The following is a 20884-nucleotide window of genomic DNA, read 5'->3' as shown; positions in this document are numbered from 1 at the left end:
GAAGGTGCGACACCACTAACAAGTTTTGTTTTTCTGTGTCAGTGCCTTCACCTGCATGGACTGTGCAGGTTTGTCCAGAGGTATGTATTGCTGCATGTAATGGGTGTTACAAGTAACCAAAACATACATATAATGTATGGAGGTTTTCTACTATGACATCTATATCTGGTTATAGTATTACAGTTATGATATTTACCCTTGAAGGAGAGATGTTTATGCCTTTGAAAGAAGGAGTCATTTTTCACCAGTCTGTTCAGGAATTGAACAACAGTACAGAAAATGAAAAGTCACATGAAAATATGTCCTGAGAGGGTCCTTTGCACTTATACGTTAAATTATATGACAGTACTTCTGTTATGAATATCTTTAGTACATCTCAGAAGCACTCCTTCTGACTTCTTCTTCCCCACTGGTGCAGAAGGTCTAGTAGGCTCCTATTGAGGTCACTGTAGTGGTGCCTGCACTGCTTATCAGAACAAGTGAATTGACTTTTAGCAATCATCACCCTGGCAAGGTTGATCCAGGCATCCGTCTTATGTTGGAGACCCTCATAGGAGTTTCCATGCTGGACTTCCCAGTGCTACATGAGGTTTAGACATATCTTTGACTCTTTAGATCACCATCTAAGTGGCCTGCCACCTCCTGTGCCTTCGGAAGCCATAGCCACTTCATAGATCACAGTTTAGAGGACTGCGGTAGCTCATTCACATCAATACATGCTGTTGCAGCTGAAATGTCACACACAACAGCAAGCATCGCATTTGCACAACATATTGCTGTATAACCATTTAGTGGTGCATAGATACGTGGCATGTCAGGATATGAGTGTGAACAGCACAATGCCATAAGTGTGTCTAGCCTACTGTACCCAGACTAGCATCTACTGCTGCTGTTTAGTACCGCTGTGAGCCAAGAGGATATACTAAAGAAATGGATGTGCTCAATGGGGTCAGTGCCCCACCCACATGTGCACCATGTAGCTACCCAATGAGTACATAATCAAGGATGAGCCTTTTAGGCAGGTTTGCAGTACAAAGAAAATGCAATTCAGAGACATTTACCCAAAACTGACTTAGCATAAGTCTCACCTTATGAGCCTTGAAACTGTGTGCTAAATATGGTTATAGCCACAGTAGTACCGGTCTCACTAGAACATTTGATATTGCTTTGCAAAGGAGCAGGGTGGGCTTTTTGACTTATATTACTATCAGACTTTCAACAAGCATTGCACCTGAGCTATTTGAACAAGGGATGCTGTCTGCACATGTGGGGAAACTCATTTTCTACATTAGTTGTAGATCTGTTTTTTGTCGATTTTCATGGGGTTTCTTGGTGGAGTGGAGGTTGAATTAAGAACAACTGACTGATAACTGGCAGGCTTGTTAACATGCTATGAAGTGTGCTGTCACTATATGTTAATTGTCACAACATGAAATATATTCTGAATAAGGCAGAGAATATATGCTTTGTGGGTAAGCATGGAACTGTGGGTGTCACATTGTTAGCATGTGCTGCAGGTTTACTTAGCTGCCAAAATTATCCCCTGTGTCATCTGAAGATGGTCAGTATGTGGGGTCAATGGCTATTCACACAGTATCCTGGGGATTTCTGAACAGGACAGATGGTCAATATGTGGGGTCAATGGCTATTCACACAGTATCCTGGGGAGTTCTGAACAGGACAGATGGTCAATATGTGGGGTAAATGGCTATTCACACAGTATCCTGGGGAGTTCTGAACAGGACAGATGGTCAGTATGTGGGGTAAATGGCTATTTACACAGTATCCTGGGGAGTTCTGAACAGAACAGATGGTCAATATGTGGGGTAAATGGCTATTCACACAGTATCTTGGGTTGTTGTTGCCAGGAAGGAGGATTTTAAACTGTATTTCCAACGAGTGTGCTTGGAAGTAACCATGCAGTACAAATTTTGTTAGATCTAATGCCCTCATTGGTAGAAGGGAGTTTCCTTTTCCAATGATGATCTTTGATACTCACTGGGGGACAGACTTTCATGCCCTGGGCATGAATTTGGGGGAACACCTTTTCCAACTCTGTTTCTGGAATTGTTTTTGTGGAATGGTATATAAAACGTATTGTGTTTATATGGAATGTGTTGTAATACATTTGCAACATATTCCTCTGGGCCAGAGTTGGGGTGCTGTAGTAAAGTCTGAGCACCATTCCATAGGGGTCATCACAGGGGGGTGTCATGGAAATGCTCACAGATGGTATGCATTAGGCCTCGGTTTACTGCTGTGTTGTACACTTACAAAGGACAAAGATTTTAGACCACTGGATTAAGGTTAATGTGCTGACATACTTATGATTCTATTGATAGTCTATATCATGGGCAGGGTGGTGACATAAATGGCATTTAAATACATTTGTAGGCCCTGTAGTACTACAACAGTTAAAGGGACAGACAGAGTTCAATGGAATATAACTTTCCCTATCTACAGTTGTGGTGGAGGTCACATGTATGATGGTGTGGGCCCATGACATGTAGAACTCAAGTCATGCTGCAGATATTTATTTTTGACAGTAGGGAATTTTGTGCAGGTACATGTTGCTATTTTGTGCGGGCTATTGGGCATGCACACTATGGCCTTCTGACTGCCTTATAATAGCAGCCACTTGGGCATGTGTCTATCTGTGGATCAATTATATCACAGCCCATGATAACACAGAACTTTGTTGTCAGATGCTGGGATATGGGTGGGAGGGGCATAACAGGTCAATAGGTTACATTGGGTTCTCATCCAGGAAAAAAGAGGCCGTTGTTCCCCTCTACTCAACACTCATTAGACCCATTATAGTGTACAACACCCCTTTTGGAATGTACCTCACAACACATCTACAGCAGCTGGAAAGGCCACAGAAATACCTCACAAAGAGGATTACTGGCCTCAAGCAAATGCCCTACACTGACTGTCTCAAAAAACTCCAGCTTTACTCCATAGCATATCGCCTACTCTGAGGTGATCTCTGCCTAACATATAAAGTTATGTCAAACCCAGAGCTGTTGGACATACTACACCTAAAGAAATCCCAATCCCTCCGAGCTGTATGCTCTAGGGACCTAAACCTTGTCACCACAATAAACAGGACATGCTGGAGAGATAGATTCCTGTCCCAGAGACTTCTCATACTCTGGAGCAAGCTACCCATCTATGTCAAGCAAAGTTCTTCATTAGCACTCTTCAAGAAAAATCTTGATGAGTGGATGGGAAATAGGAAATACACCCCGGGGATCACTTCTGTGTCTCTGCTCAACAGTGGCACAGGAAAATAACTTTCTTGGGTGGCGTAAGCCAGGGAACCTTGTTGGCTAGGCTTACATAGGCCCAAGAAAATAACTTTCTTGGGTGGCGTAAGCCAGGGAACCTTGTTGGCTAGGCTTACATAGGCCCTTGGGCCGATAGCCTAGTACCTACCTATGAACCTATGAACCTATGACCCTATGAACCTATGAACCTATGACCCTATGAACCTATGACCCTATGAACCTATGTGTTCGTACTACCATTTTCATGCATAGATGCCTGAGAAGGACAGAAATAGGATGGAGAAGTTCGCCCAAGCAGAGCATGAGATTGTACTATGGGTTGTCTATGGGCACAATTAGCAGATGTTTCTTACTGATAAGAGAAAGGACCTTCTGTCACTGTGTCTGCAAGGACCCTGTCAAACAGGTCAGTGCTATCAGTGGCCACAGTTAGACACAAGAACAAGTACAATGTAGGGCAAGTCACATGAAATATCATGTCCACAACAAGGTAACCTACTTAGCAGAAGAGCAGCGGGCCTGTGGTGGGGGTTCACCTACAGAATCACCACTAACTGAAATGGAGGAGTTCCTGACATCTTTGTCTGAGAAGGTGGTATGACAGTTTTTCTTATACCTGCTGGAGGACTTGACACTGGTGTGGAACTTTATGAAGTACCTCAGGTGCCAGTGGACTAGGATCCTGGTGGGTGGGATATTACCTCTGATATGTATCATGCAGTACAACCTAACTAACTCATAAGTATATACCCTACTAAGTATGGTCATTTAGCTCTTAAGGTTTACACAAGGAATGTGGCATATACATTTTAAATGCAGCTAAGTTTACAGCTGTAGCCTGATTATGATGTAAGTCTTTCAGAAGATAGCAATGATATGCTTTGTTGTGTTTGTCTGTTTTCACAGGTGCTTCAGTGTCAGGATCCTCCTCCAGTAGGTATTGGCTTGCCTGATGTTGAGAAATTGTGTGAGCTCTTTGATGATGGTTGCGACAGCCTGCTGCAATCTGTGGTCATGGTAGTACTATTGGGCAGGGTAATGAAGCAGTGATGTTACCTCCGCCTTCCCCAGACACTGCTACTGTCCTGTGCAGCCCACCGCTCAGTCTCAGGATACCATGGAAGGACAGAAGGTGGCTAACAAATCAGTAGATGGTGGACCCTCTTCCACTTGTGGACAGTCATAATTAGGTTCTGTCAGCTCCTGTGAGTGTGAAGAGGGAATTAGAAGTTGGTGTACTGCTGGATGGCAATTCCATGGGTCTTACCCCACTCCTGAACTAGGTCTCCATGGCTATCACACAGTGAATGTACAGGGCTGTCCTTCATACACAGGTAAATGTCACCATTGACATTGTATACCTGATGGTGTGGTACATAATCTGTGAGATAACTTTAGAGACAGCCTTGCCCATTTATGCTGTATTTATGGTTCATAGGTTTATACTATTCTAAGAACCACCAGGGTCTTTACACACCTAGGCATGCAACCCAACCTAGTTTTGTCCCCAAATTCCTTGGATGCCTATATGGTGGGGTATGCTAGTAAAAATATAGCTAAGGATTATGTGTGTGCGTGTGTGTGGGGGAGGGGTATGTTAGTTGGGGATTAATTACTTACTGTTGACTTTTGTCCATCAGAGACATGGGGACAGACCAGGGGTGAATATATGTTTTCCCATCCAATGATCAAGGTTTCTCTTGAATAGTCTCAAGGATAAACTTTGCCTTACATAGATGGGAAATTTATGCCCTAGCCTGAGGATCCTTTGAGACACATATCAGTCTCTCTAGCATGTTCTATTTATGTTGCAGGCAAAGTTCAGGTCCTTGGATCTGGTGTTTCTAGTGGTTCTTGTTTTTCAGATGTGCAAGAGATCCATCAGAGCTGGAGCTGAGGATGCATTATATGTTAGGCATAAATTGCTTCTCAGTAACCTGTAGGAAATTGAGTACAGAGATAGGGCCTTAAGAAGATCTGTGTAGGATAAGGGATTTATACCCTGGATTCTCGTAGTGAGGAAACTTTTACTGCATTCCAACTGTTGCAAGTGCCTGATTAGATACATGTCAAAGGAGGCATTATACTCAGTGATGGGTCTGATAAGGGCTGAGTAGAGCGGTACCAGAACTTCCTTGGACCTGGATGCCATACCCTTGCTTATGAGTTGGGCGATGTAGAATGATTTTCATACTGTCTTGGTTACATGCTGTTCGAAGGCCAGAATACTGTCTACATATGTTCCCAGATCCTTAACTACTGAGTCAACTCTTATGAGTGTTTTATCGATGCAGTAATTTGCTTGGGTGGATGATTTCCCAAAGGGCACTATAATGCATTTCTTCATGTTGAGTTTTTATCCATGGCCTTGGCATCGTTAATTTGTTTGTGTTATATCCTCTTGAAGGGTGTTGCTGTCTTGGGGAGAATCTATGATAGCTCCCATTTTACAGTCATCTGCAAACTTGTTAGGTTGATTAATCTGCAGTTCCTGAGTCAGTTGATGGTCCACCCTTATGAAGAGAGATAACCTCTGTGGTCCTACATTCACCTGGCACAAGACAGTTTTGAGACCATAGTTGAAGTGCCTCAAGTGGTCCTGCTAGGTCTCATTTTAGGCTATTTAAGAGGCAACCAAGAATATTATTGGTGCCCATTGAAGCAGTGTTTTTGGCCTTAGTGAGCACCACCAGGACATGCCGCCTGTTGATAGCTGGGATGGATATGCTTGAAGGGATTTCACAGTGGGTAATGGAGGTTGGGGTGGGTGAAGTTAGAGCTAAATTTATCCACCAGTAGATATGCTATGTTACCCTGGTCAGTGAAGGTTGTGCCATTTACCACCAGTTCTGCACACTATTGAGTGTTACCTTTAAGGTTTCTGACATAGCTGAAGAAGGCCTTGTGATTGTCTTTAGCCTGGGAGGCTATCTTGACCTCATAACTGGCTTTGATGGACTTTATTAGACCTCTTTTCTTTCTTGTTTAGTTGAATCAGCAAGCTCTTGTCACTATGAGAACTGCTGTTTCTGACTCTAGCCATGACTTTTCCTTCATGATATACCCTGTTAAAAGGATCCCACCAGTGGGCTTTGTTTTTGATGTTAGATTTGGGCTTACTTCTGTTAGGTACAACAACCTTAGTTCAGCCATTTACATGTTTGTACAACGGTTCTGTAAATAATTCTGCATAGGTAGCTGTGTTCTCAGGGTTTGGGGGAGCCATGAATTTTCACAAACTGTCACTTAATAGGATGTAGTTTACTTTAGAATAGTTCCTAACTATTGCATGTTTAGTTGGGATTTCTGGGTTGATTTTTTTTTTTGAGGAAGACAGCTTTGTGGTGTGACATCACCAATGAAGAAGTGACATGAGGGGGTGGGGGGGGGTGCAATACTCCCCCATGTTAGTGAGTACTGCGTCCAATACATTAGATGTTCTAGGTGGAGTGTATACTATCTGGTCCAGGGTATTTGTGTTGTTAAAGTCCAGGAAACATCATGCCTGTGAGTTACAGGTAGAGTATGTTTCATAGTTTATAGAAAGGTAAACAATTACTTTGCAACAGTGAAACAGCAACAAAACTATGATTTAACAGGCACAGTAAGGCAGACAAATGCAGCACACACAGTGCAGTTCAGTTTACAGTATTAAAATACAGGCTTAAATAAGCAGAACAATATAAGTGCGGTAAGTAGTATACTCAAGCAAAAAACAGACGTGTGGCTTTTGGAAGCTCAGAAGCCTGTAGTTGTCTGGTATCTCAGCTCAGAGTTGTGGCTGGTAGCCCATCTCAGTTCAGCTCAGTTCAAACAAGCAGAAACTGGCTCAAACACAGAGCTTAAATACCAGAAGGTAAAAACTTAAAAAAAAAGTTTAAAAAACTCAAAAGAACAAATGAGGGTGCTTATTCCAAGCCCTAGGCCAATCACACTTTACTAGACAGGTTCCAGTCAGCACACACCTCTCACAAGGGTACAAAAGGACCCCTTCCAATCCAAGATGGCCTGGAAAACATGCTCAGAACAAACAGCCACTACAGACCCAGATGCAACAAACCTGTATCTGCACTATGCTACAGCTACTATATGCACTACTTTAGGTGGAAACACTAAAACATGTTTTAAACAGCAGAAAAACAGCAGTGAAACACAAACATTATTTAAACAAAAGGAAAAGCAACAAGGAGACACTAATGTTTTAAACAGCAACCAAGTCAGTTATTTAAAACACTAAACAGAACAAACAGAACAAACAGAACAGATGCTTTGCAAACAGTAAAAAGTAGCAACAATTACTTTGCAACAGTGAAAACAGCAAGAAAATAAAACTTAACAGGCACAGTAAGGCAGAAAAATGCAGTACAAACAGTGCATTTTAGTTTACAGTATTAAAATGCAGTATTAAATAAGGAGAAAGCAATAAAAAGTGTAGTAAATCGTATAATCAAGCAAAAAAAAAAAAAAAAACAGGCAACTTCTAGATTTTGGGAAGCTCAGAAGCCTCTAGTCATCTGGTTTCTCAGCTCAGACTTGTGGCTGGTAGCCTATCTCAGTTCAGTGCAGTTCAAACAAGTTGTTTGCAGGGCATCTGTTCTGTTTTCCCACTAAGCAGTGTTTTCAATAACTAATATGTTTGCTGTTTAAAACATTTGTTAGTGTTTTACTGCTATCGAAAAAATGTTTTAGTGTTCACATCTAAATGAATGTAGCTAGTAGCTGTAGCATATGAACAAAGTCAGGGAAAGCAGCAGGGTCAGATGAGGTCACAGCAGATATGATAAAGATGTTGGGTGAGATAGGGGAGAAATGGCTCCTGAGGGTACTAATAACAGTGTGGAGAGAAAGGCATATCCCAGATGACTGGAGAAAAAGCATACTCATGCCAGTGTACAAGAACAAAGGGGACATCCACAACTGTGGATAGCACAGAGGCATCAAACTCTTATCACATTGCATAAAAGTTTTGGAGATGGAGATTGATAAACAGATATGCAGAGTAGTAGAATGTAAGACGGGAGATGAGCAGTTCGGATTCAGATCAGGATGCAGGATAATTGACCAGATGTTGGCAGTGAGACAGATACTTGAGAAGAAGCTAGAGATGAGGAGAGAGACTCCAACTGGGCATTCCTAGACTTGGAGAAAGCATATGACAAGGTTCCAAGAAAGCTGATCTGGGCAGTATTGGGGTGGTTTGAAGTCCCAGAAACATTGGTAGAGTTAATAAAGGCTATGTACAAGTACCCAATGACTCATGTACGAACAGTGTTCGGCCTCAAAGAGGGTTTCACATTGGGTGTGGGTGTACACCAGGGTTCAGCTCTGAGCCCACTGTTGTTCATAATGGTGATAGAGTACATTAGCAAAGAGGTTGGATGGGAGAGATCAACAAAGTGTCTGTATGCAAACGATGCAGAATTACAGGCAGACTGAGCTAGAACTTCAGCAAAGGATAGGAGAATGGAATGCAAAACTGAAGGCACGTGGGATGAAACTAAGTACAGATAAGCTGGTGGTAATGAGAGCTAATTGGGGAAATTAGAAGAAGCTGAGAATAGAGATAAAAGGGAAGATAGTGGAACAGGTAAACAGCTTCAAGAATCTGGGATGGGTGGTTGAGGAGAAGGGTAGACTGAATGAAGAGGTCAAAGCTAGAATCAGAGGGGCTGCAGCCAACTGACATAGAGTGTCATGTGTAATCTATGACAGAAGAATGTCAAAGCTGAAAAGTAAGGTGTACAAAACAGTGATGTGACCAGTACTACTGTATGGTACAGAAACCTGGGCAGTAAAGGCAGAACAGTTGAAGAAGCTAGAGGTGATGGAAATGAAGTGCCTGAGAAGGGTGGTAGGATGCACACTGTGGGACAGATGAAGAAATGAGGACATAAGTGCAGAAGCCAAAGTAGCTCCAATTGCAGGAAAGAACAAAGAGAACAGATTACAGTGGTTTGGGCGCATGAGTAGAACAACAGAAGACAATCTGATGAGGAAGATTTGGGACAGACAGGAAGAAGGTAAGATGAAGCAAAGATATCCAGCAAAGAGGTGGATGGATTGTGTGAAAGAAGTTCTGCAACAATCAGGCATGAGTGTTGAAGAAAGCAGGAGTGTGGCACTGAGGCGAGAGTGTTGGCGACAGTTAACATGATACCCTGACCCCATGTAGAAAACATGGGAAAAAGGGGCCTGATGATGATGATGAGGAGTAGCTGTAGCACAGTTCAGATATAAGTTTGCTGAATCTGGTTCTGTTTGTAGTGGCTGTTTGTTCTGAGCACATATTCCAGGCCATCTTAGATTGGAAGGGGCTGATTGGAGCTTGTCTGGTGAAGGATGATTGGTTTATGGCTTGGGGTAAGCACCCTCATTTGGTTCTTTTGATTTTTTTTTAAAAAGTTTTTTTAAGTTTTTAGCTTCTGGTATTTAAGGCCCGCATTTGAGTGGTTTTCTCTTTGTTTTCATATTGCACAGCACCACGCACTGCCGTGCAATTGTGCACCATAGTTGGACAGATAATTTCGACAATTTGTTCCATAGATACAGCTGTAGTATATTAGTGTAGCCCTCATCTTTAGTATACCTCTGGTCAAAGATGTATTGCTAGTGCGCTGTGACCTATTAAACCACCAACCAAAAACCCTGTCAGAAACACCCATCTACAGAGCACCTCCTAGATCAGTCCTGAAAGGACCCCCCATTGCGATAACTGTGGCAATGTGAGTTATTGCCAGCTATAACAGAAGAAGTAGGGAGTGGATCTGTAACATATGCCAGCACAGCTAGCTAGAATTTAGTAGGTTTCAGTTCTATGGTAGCACAGTCTGACTTTACACTATGGTGTTAAGTGGAAAGGGGACTTGGTTAAAGGAATGAGTTTAATGCTTTTATTGCTCTTAACAGAACCACCCTCTGTAACCACTCCCTTGCTCCAAATAACTTGATTATATATAAATTAATGAACGTCTTTAATGCTTTTCCTTATACTCAACTGGGATCACTTGTTTGTGTGTTTCAATAAAGGATATTCCATTTTAACACAACTGTGGACTACCTATTATTTTATTATTTTGTAGTACGTATTTTAAAGTTTGAATTTTATTAGTGAACTAGGTGCATAACATATTTCAAGGAATGAACTTCACACCCTCCACACTGCAAAGTTTCTGCTTGGTTTGTTTAAAAAGTGGGACCCAAGCATGTGCCAAACTAGTATGTCACACACTGATCCCACAGACTGCTAGCAGACAGATTTGGCAAAAATTTCACTCACTTATCCCCTCCAAACTTATCACAAGCCCCCCCACCCACCCTACATATCTGAAGAACAGGTCATTAAAGCCTTGTCTAAGGCAAAAAAACACAGCCTCTATGGGATTAGATGGCATCCCAGGCTGTCTTCTAAACAAACTGAAATGTGAACCAGCATCACCATTAAGTACCCTATTCAATCACAGTCTAACTACGGGCTTTGTTCGTGCAGAATGGAGAACAGCAAGAGTTACCCCCCACCCCACAAAGGTGGCTTAGCAACAGACCCAGGGAATTATAGACCCATAAGCCTGATCAGCTTCATCGGTAAGACCATGGAACGTATCATTATAGACCTCATAAATAAAGACATAGGTGACCTCCAAACCCTGGATCAGACCCAATTCAGATTTTTCAAGGGCAGATCCTGCCTGTTAAACCTGATGGATTTCTTCGAAAATGTGACCAAGGCCATTGATAAGGAAAAATCTGTGCACACAACATACCTCGACTTGGCTAAGGCCTTTGACACAATCCCACATTCAGGCAGTACTAATAAACTTAGCAAACTGAATGTAACCCTGATTCTTGTAAAATGGGTTGGCAACTGACTCACATATTGGTCATACACTATCAAAGTGGGTGTCTCCACATCAGCCAGCAGACCTGTCACCAGCGAGGTGCCATAAGGATCAGTGCTGGTCCCCCTACTGTTTGGTATATACTTCTCAGAAGTTCAGACCAACACTAAGGGGCTGTGGCTGACCAAGTCTGTGGACGACTGCAAACTAGCTGCAATTATTGAATACCTAAATTATGTCAGTATACTCCAGGAGGGTCTTATGCAGACCCCCAAATGATGTCAGTATACTTCAGGAGGGTCTTATGCAGACCCCCAAATGATGTCAGTATACTTCAGACTCCCAAATGATGTCAGCATACTTCAGGGGGGTCTTACAGAGACACCCAAATAATGTCAGTATACTTCAGGAGGGTCTTATGCAGACCCCCAAATGATGTCAGTATACTCCAGGAGGGTCTTACACAGACCCCTAAAGATGTCAGTATACTTCAGGAGGGTCTTACACAGACCTCCAAATGATGTCAGTATACTTCAGGAGGGTCTTACACAGACCCCCAAATGATGTCAGTATACTTCAGGAGGGTCTTATGCAGACCCCCAAATGATGTCAGTATACTTCAGGAGGGTCTTATGCAGACCCCCAAATGATGTCAGTATACTTCAGGAGGGTCTTACACAGACCCCCAAATGATGTCAGTATACTTCAGGAGGGTCTTATGCAGACCCCCAAATGATGTCAGTATACTTCAGGAGGGTCTTACACAGACCCCCAAATGATGTCAGTATACTTCAGGAGGGTCTTACACAGACCCCCAAATGATGTCAGTATACTTCAGGAGGGTGTTTTGCAGACCTCCAAATGATGTCAGTATACTTCAGGAGGGTCTTACACCCCCCCAAAATGATGTCATTATACTTCAGGAGGGTCTTATGCAGACCCCCAAATGATATCAGTATACTTCAGGAGGGTCTTATGCAGACCCCCAAATGATGTCAGTATACTTCAGGAGGGTCTTACACAGACCCCTAAAGATGTCAGTATACTTCAGGAGGGTCTTACACAGACCCCCAAATGATGTCAGTATACTTCAGGAGGGTCTTACACAGACCCCAAATGATGTCAGTATACTTCAGGAGGGTCTTATGCAGACCCCCAAATGATGTCAGTATACTTCAGGAGGGTCTTATGCAGACCCCCAAATGATGTCAGTATACTTCAGGAGGGTCTTACACAGACCCCCAAATGATGTCAGTATACTTCAGGAGGGTCTTATGCATACCCCAAATGATGTCAGTATACTCCAGGAGGGTCTTACACAGACCCCCAAATGATGTCAGTATACTTCAGGAGGGTCTTACACAGACCCCCAAATGATGTCAGTATACTTCAGGAGGGTCTTATGCAGACCCCCAAATGATGTCAGTATACTTCAGGGGGGTCTTAGACCCCCAAATGATGTCAGTATACTTCAGGAGGGTCTTATGCAGACCCCCAAATGATGTCAGTATACTTCAGGAGGGTCTTACACAGACCCCCAAATGATGTCAGTATACTTCAGGAGGGTCTTACACAGACCCCCAAATGATGTCAGTATACTTCAGGAGGGTCTTACACAGACCCCCAAATGATATCAGTATACTTCAGGAGGGTCTTATGCATACCCCAAATGATGTCAGTATACTCCAGGAGGGTCTTACACAGACCCCCAAATGATGTCAGTATACTTCAGGAGGGTCTTATGCAGACCCCCAAATGATGTCAGTATACTTCAGGAGGGTCTTACACAGACCCCCAAATGATGTCAGTATACTTCAGGAGGGTCTTACACAGACCCCCAAATGATGTCAGTATACTTCAGGAGGGTCTTACACAGACCCCCAAATGATGTCAGTATACTTCAGGAGGGTCTTACACAGACCCCAAATGATGTCAGTATACTTCAGGAGGGTCTTACACAGACCCCCAAATGATGTCAGTATACTTCAGGAGGGTCTTATGCAGACCCCCAAATGATGTCAGTATACTTCAGGAGGGTCTTATGCAGACCCCCAAATGATGTCAGTATACTTCAGGAGGGTCTTACACAGACCCCCAAATGATGTCAGTATACTTCAGGAGGGTCTTACACAGACCCCAAATGATGTCAGTATACTTCAGGAGGGTCTTATGCAGACCCCCAAATGATGTCAGTATACTTCAGGAGGGTCTTATGCAGACCCCCAAATGATGTCAGTATACTTCAGGAGGGTCTTACACAGACCCCCAAATGATGTCAGTATACTTCAGGAGGGTCTTACACAGACCCCCAAATGATGTCAGTATACTTCAGGAGGGTCTTATGCAGACCCCCAAATGATGTCAGTATACTTCAGGAGGGTCTTATGCAGACCCCCAAATGATGTCAGTATACTTCAGGAGGGTCTTATGCAGACCCCCAAATGATGTCAGTATACTTCAGGAGGGTCTTACACAGACCCCCAAATGATGTCAGTATACTTCAGGAGGGTCTTACACAGACCCCAAATGATGTCAGTATACTTCAGGAGGGTCTTACACAGACCCCCAAATGATGTCAGTATACTTCAGGAGGGTCTTATGCAGACCCCCAAATGATGTCAGTATACTTCAGGAGGGTCTTACACAGACCCCCAAATGATGTCAGTATACTTCAGGAGGGTCTTACACAGACCCCCAAATGATGTCAGTATACTTCAGGAGGGTCTTACACAGACCCCCAAATGATGTCAGTATACTTCAGGAGGGTCTTACACAGACCCCCAAATGATGTCAGTATACTTCAGGAGGGTCTTATGCAGACCCCCAAATGATGTCAGTATACTTCAGGGGGGTCTTAGACCCCCAAATGATGTCAGTATACTTCAGGAGGGTCTTATGCAGACCCCCAAATGATGTCAGTATACTTCAGGAGGGTCTTACACAGACCCCAAATGATGTCAGTATACTTCAGGAGGCTCTTACACAGACCCCCAAATGATGTCAGTATACTTCAGGAGGGTCTTACAAAGACCCCAAATGATGTCAGGATGCTTCAGGAGGGTCTTACACAGACCCCCAAATGATGTCAGTATACTTCAGGAGGGTCTTACACAGACCCCCAAATGATGTCAGTATACTTCAGGAGGGTCTTACACAGACCCCCAAATGATGTCAGTATACTTCAGGAGGGTCTTACACAGACCCCCAAATGATGTCAGTATACTTCAGGAGGGTCTTACACAGACCCCCAAATGATGTCAGTATACTTCAGGAGGGTCTTATGCAGACCCCCAAATGATGTCAGTATACTTCAGGAGGGTCTTACACAGACCCCCAAATGATGTCAGTATACTTCAGGAGGGTCTTACACAGACCCCCAAATGATGTCAGTATACTTCAGGAGGGTCTTATGCAGACCCCCAAATGATGTCAGTATACTTCAGGAGGGTCTTACATACCCCCCCAAATGATGTCAGTATACTTCAGGAGGGTCTTATGCAGACCCCCAAATGATGTCAGTATACTTCAGGAGGGTCTTACACAGACCCCCAAATGATGTCAGTATACTTCAGGAGGGTCTTACACAGACCCCCAAATGATGTCAGTATACTTCAGGAGGGTCTTACGCAGACCCCAAAATGATGTCAGTATACTTCAGGAGGGTCTTATGCAGACCCCCAAATGATGTCAGTATACTTCAGGAGGGTCTTACACAGACCCCCAAATGATGTCAGTATACTTCAGGAGGGTCTTACACAGACCCCCAAATGATGTCAGTATACTTCAGGAGGGTCTTATGCAGACCCCCAAATGATGTCAGTATACTTCAGGAGGGTCTTACACAGACCCCAAATGATGTCAGTATACTTCAGGAGGGTCTTATGCAGACCCCAAATGATATCAGTATACTTCAGGAGGGTCTTATGCAGACCCCCAAATGATGTCAGTATACTCCAGGAGGGTCTTACACAGACCCCCAAATGATGTCAGTATACTTCAGGAGGGTCTTACACAGACCCCCAAATGATGTCGGTATACTTCAGGAGGGTCTTCTGCAGACCCCCAAATGATGTCAGTATACTTCAGGAGGGTCTTATGCAGACCCCCAAATGATGTCAGTATACTTCAGGAGGGTCTTACACAGACCCCAAATGATGTCAGTATACTTCAGGAGGGTCTTACACAGACCCCAAATGATGTCAGTATACTTCAGGAGGGTCTTACACAGACCCCCAAATGATGTCAGTATACTTCAGGAGGGTCTTATGCAGACCCCCAAATGATGTCAGTATACTTCAGGAGGGTCTTACACAGACCCCAAATGATGTCAGTATACTTCAGGAGGGTCTTACACAGACCCCCAAATGATGTCAGTATACTTCAGGAGGGTCTTATGCAGACCCCCAAATGATGTCAGTATACTTCAGGAGGGTCTTATGCAGACCCCCAAATGATGTCAGTATACTTCAGGAGGGTCTTACAGACCCCCAAATGATGTCAGTATACTTCAGGAGGGTCTTACACAGACCCCCAAATGATGTCAGTATACTTCAGGAGGGTCTTACACAGACCCCCAAATGATGTCAGTATACTTCAGGAGGGTCTTATGCAGACCCCCAAATGATGTCAGTATACTTCAGGAGGGTCTTACACAGACCCCCAAATGATGTCAGTATACTTCAGGAGGGTCTTATGCAGACCCCCAAATGATGTCAGTATACTTCAGGAGGGTCTTATGCAGACCCCCAAATGATGTCAGTATACTTCAGGAGGGTCTTACACAGACCCCCAAATGATGTCAGTATACTTCAGGAGGGTCTTACACAGACCCCCAAATGATGTCAGTATACTTCAGGAGGGTCTTACACAGACCCCAAATGATGTCAGTATACTTCAGGAGGGTCTTACACAGACCCCCAAATGATGTCAGTATACTTCAGGAGGGTCTTATGCAGACCCCCAAATGATGTCAGTATACTTCAGGAGGGTCTTACACAGACCCCCAAATGATGTCAGTATACTTCAGGAGGGTCTTATGCATACCCCAAATGATGTCAGTATACTCCAGGAGGGTCTTACACAGACCCCCAAATGATGTCAGTATACTTCAGGAGGGTCTTACACAGACCCCCAAATGATGTCAGTATACTTCAGGAGGGTCTTATGCAGACCCCCAAATGATGTCAGTATACTTCAGGGGGGGTCTTAGACCCCCAAATGATGTCAGTATACTTCAGGAGGGTCTTATGCAGACCCCCAAATGATGTCAGTATACTTCAGGAGGGTCTTATGCAGACCCCCAAATGATGTCAGTATACTTCAGGAGGGTCTTACACAGACCCCCAAATGATGTCAGTATACTTCAGGAGGGTCTTACACAGACCCCAAATGATGTCAGTATACTTCAGGAGGGTCTTATGCAGACCCCCAAATGATGTCAGTATACTTCAGGAGGGTCTTACACAGACCCCCAAATGATGTCAGTATACTTCAGGAGGGTCTTACACAGACCCCCAAATGATGTCAGTATACTTCAGGAGGGTCTTACACAGACCCCCAAATGATGTCAGTATACTTCAGGAGGGTCTTATGCAGACCCCAAATGATATCAGTATACTTCAGGAGGGTCCTATGCAGACCCCCAAATGATGTCAGTATACTTCAGGAGGGTCTTACACAGACCCCCAAATGATGTCAGTATACTTCAGGAGGGTCTTACACAGACCCCCAAATGATGTCAGTATACTTCAGGAGGGTCTTACACAGACCCCCAAATGATGTCAGTATACTTCAGGAGGGTCTTATGCAGACCCCCAAATGATGTCAGTATACTTCAGGAGGGTCTTACACAGACCCCCAAATGATGTCAGTATACTTCAGGAGGGTCTTACACAGACCCCCAAATGATGTCAGTATACTTCAGGAGGGTCTTACACAGACCCCCAAATGATGTCAGTATACTTCAGGAGGGTCTTATGCAGACCCCCAAATGATGTCAGTATACTTCAGGAGGGTCTTACACAGACCCCCAAATGATGTCAGTATACTTCAGGAGGGTCTTACACAGACCCCCAAATGATGTCAGTATACTTCAGGAGGGTCTTACACAGACCCCCAAATGATGTCAGTATACTTCAGGAGGGTCTTATGCAGACCCCCAAATGATGTCAGTATACTTCAGGAGGGTCTTATGCAGACCCCCAAATGATGTCAGTATACTTCAGGAGGGTCTTACACAGACCCCCAAATGATGTCAGTATACTTCAGGAGGGTCTTACACAGACCCCCAAATGATGTCAGTATACTTCAGGAGGGTCTTACACAGACCCCCAAATGATGTCAGTATACTTCAGGAGGGTCTTATGCAGACCCCCAAATGATGTCAGTATACTTCAGGAGGGTCTTATGCAGACCCCAAATGATGTCAGTATACTTCAGGAGGGTCTTACACAGACCCCCAAATGATGTCAGTATACTTCAGGAGGGTCTTACACAGACCCCCAAATGATGTCAGTATACTTCAGGAGGGTCTTACACAGACCCCCAAATGATGTCAGTATACTTCAGGGGGGTCTTACACAGACCCCAAATGATGTCAGTATACTTCAGGAGGGTCTTATGCAGACCCCCAAATGATGTCAGTATACTTCAGGAGGGTCTTACACAGACCCCCAAATGATGTCAGTATACTTCAGGAGGGTCTTACACAGACCCCAAATGATGTCAGTATACTTCAGGAGGGTCTTATGCAGACCCCCAAATGATGTCAGTATACTTCAGGAGGGTCTTACACAGACCCCCAAATGATGTCAGTATACTTCAGGAGGGTCTTACACAGACCCCCAAATGATGTCAGTATACTTCAGGAGGGTCTTACACAGACCCCCAAATGATGTCAGTATACTTCAGGAGGGTCTTACGCAGACCCCCAAATGATGTCAGTATACTTCAGGAGGGTCTTATGCAGACCCCCAAATGATGTCAGTATACTTCAGGAGGGTCTTACACAGACCCCCAAATGATGTCAGTATACTTCAGGAGGGTGTTTTGCAGACCTCCAAATGATGTCAGTATACTTCAGGAGGGTCTTACATACCCCCCCAAATGATGTCAGTATACTTCAGGAGGGTCTTATGCAGACCCCCAAATGATGTCAGTATACTTCAGGAGGGTCTTACACAGACCCCCAAATGATGTCAGTATACTTCAGGAGGGTCTTACACAGACCCCCAAATGATGTCAGTATACTTCAGGAGGGTCTTACACAGACCCCCAAATGATGTCAGTATACTTCAGGAGGGTCTTACACAGACCCCCAAATGATGTCAGTATACTTCAGGAGGGTCTTATGCAGACCCCCAAATGATGTCAGTATACTTCAGGAGGGTCTTATGCAGACCCCCAAATGATGTCAGTATACTTCAGGAGGGTCTTACACAGACCCCCAAATGATGTCAGTATACTTCAGGAGGGTCTTATGCAGACCCCCAAATGATGTCAGTATACTTCAGGAGGGTCTTACACAGACCCCCAAATGATGTCAGTATACTTCAGGAGGGTGTTTTGCAGACCCCCAAATGATGTCAGTATACTTCAGGAGGGTCTTACACAGACCCCCAAATGATGTCAGTATACTTCAGGAGGGTCTTATGCAGACCCCAAATGATGTCAGTATACTTCAGGAGGGTCTTACACAGACCCCCAAATGATGTCAGTATACTTCAGGAGGGTCTTATGCAGACCCCAAATGATATCAGTATACTTCAGGAGGGTCTTATGCAGACCCCCAAATGATGTCAGTATACTTCAGGAGGGTCTTACACAGACCCCCAAATGATGTCAGTATACTTCAGGAGGGTCTTATGCAGACCCCCAAATGATGTCAGTATACTTCAGGAGGGTCTTACACAGACCCCAAATGATGTCAGTATACTTCAGGAGGGTCTTACACAGACCCCCAAATGATGTCAGTATACTTCAGGAGGGTCTTACACAGACCCCAAATGATGTCAGTATACTTCAGGAGGGTCTTATGCAGACCCCCAAATGATGTCAGTATACTTCAGGAGGGTCTTACACAGACCCCCAAATGATGTCAGTATACTTCAGGAGGGTCTTACACAGACCCCCAAATGATGTCAGTATACTTCAGGAGGGTCTTACACAGACCCCCAAATGATGTCAGTATACTTCAGGAGGGTCTTATGCAGACCCCCAAATGATGTCAGTATACTTCAGGAGGGTCTTACACAGACCCCCAAATGATGTCAGTATACTTCAGGAGGGTCTTACACAGACCCCCAAATGATGTCAGTATACTTCAGGAGGGTCTTATGCAGACCCCCAAATGATGTCAGTATACTTCAGGAGGGTCTTACACAGACCCCCAAATGATGTCAGTATACTTCAGGAGGGTCTTACACAGACCCCAAATGATGTCAGTATACTTCAGGAGGGTCTTACACAGACCCCCAAATGATGTCAGTATACTTCAGGAGGGTCTTACACAGACCCCAAATGATGTCAGTATACTTCAGGAGGGTCTTACACAGACCCCCAAATGATGTCAGTATACTTCAGGAGGGTCTTACACAGACCCCCAAATGATATCAGTATACTTCAGGAGGGTCTTATGCATACCCCAAATGATGTCAGTATACTCCAGGAGGGTCTTACACAGACCCCCAAATGATGTCAGTATACTTCAGGAGGGTCTTACAAAGACCCCAAATGATGTCAGGATGCTTCAGGAGGGTCTTACACAGACCCCCAAATGATGTCAGTATACTTCAGGAGGGTCTTACACAGACCCCCAAATGATGTCAGTATACTTCAGGAGGGTCTTACACAGACCCCCAAATGATGTCAGTATACTTCAGGAGGGTCTTATGCAGACCCCCAAATGATGTCAGTATACTTCAGGAGGGTCTTACACAGACCCCCAAATGATGTCAGTATACTTCAGGAGGGTCTTTTACAGACCCCCAAATGATGTCAGGATGCTTCAGGAGGGTCTTACACAGACCCCCAAATGATGTCAGTATACTTCAGGAGGGTCTTATGCAGACCCCAAATGATATCAGTATACTTCAGGAGGGTCTTATGCAGACCCCCAAATGATGTCAGTATACTTCAGGAGGGTCTTACACAGACCCCCAAATGATGTCAGTATACTTCAGGAGGGTCTTACACAGACCCCCAAATGATGTCAGTATACTTCAGGAGGGTCTTATGCAGACCCCCAAATGATGTCAGTATACTTCAGGAGGGTCTTACACAGACCCCCAAATGATGTCAGTATACTTCAGGAGGGTCTTACACAGACCCCCAAATGATGTCAGTATACTTCAGGAGGGTCTTACACAGACCCCAAATGATGTCAGTATACTTCAGGAGGGTCTTATGCAGACCCCCAAATGATGTCAGTATACTTCAGGAGCGTCTTACGTAGACCCCAGAATGATGTCAGTATACTTCAGGGGGGTCTCATGCAGACACACAAATTATGTCAGTATACTTCAGGAGGGTCTTACACAGACCCCCAAATGATGTCAGTATACTTCAGGAGGGTCTTACACAGACCCCCAAATGATGTCAGTATACTTCAGGAGGGTCTTACACAGACCCCCAAATGATGTCAGTATACTTCAGGAGGGTCTTACACAGACCCCCAAATGATGTCAGTATACTTCAGGAGGGTCTTACACAGACCCCCAAATGATGTCAGTATACTTCAGGAGGGTCTTACACAGACTCCCA

The sequence above is a fragment of the Protopterus annectens genome, chromosome 2.part1, assembly GCF_019279795.1.
Source record: "Protopterus annectens isolate FY-2018-M chromosome 2.part1, PAN1.0, whole genome shotgun sequence".
Classification (NCBI taxonomy): domain Eukaryota; kingdom Metazoa; phylum Chordata; order Ceratodontiformes; family Protopteridae; genus Protopterus; species Protopterus annectens.
Note: the sequence above shows the minus strand (reverse complement) of the source record.